This window comes from Nestor notabilis, unplaced genomic scaffold (genome assembly GCF_000696875.1).
Source record: "Nestor notabilis isolate BGI_N333 unplaced genomic scaffold, ASM69687v1 scaffold7675, whole genome shotgun sequence".
NCBI classification, from domain to species: domain Eukaryota; kingdom Metazoa; phylum Chordata; class Aves; order Psittaciformes; family Psittacidae; genus Nestor; species Nestor notabilis.
In genome coordinates, this window is record NW_009928819.1 from 1 (window position 1) to 302 (window position 302).

Sequence of the window (302 nt, forward strand, 5' to 3'; positions counted from 1 at the left end):
TCCCCCCAGCCACAAGAACACGTGTCATTAGCGACTCCTCCTGAAACAAGCAGCTGTTCTTTGGCCATTACTGCTCCAAAATTAACCAACACAGAAGAATTCAATTGCATCCCTCCTCCCGGCCCTGCTGAGTGTGCTCGATTAAGGGATTGAGAGCATCTTTTGCTGCAGAGTTCAGGGGCATCCCAGTGCCTGAGAAGACGTGCACGCCTCGTGTCAACCGTGAGCACCAAGGCACAAAACCCCCTCCACTGCCAGGGACGGAGCAACCAGGAGTGAATGTTATCGGCGGCAGCACCGGT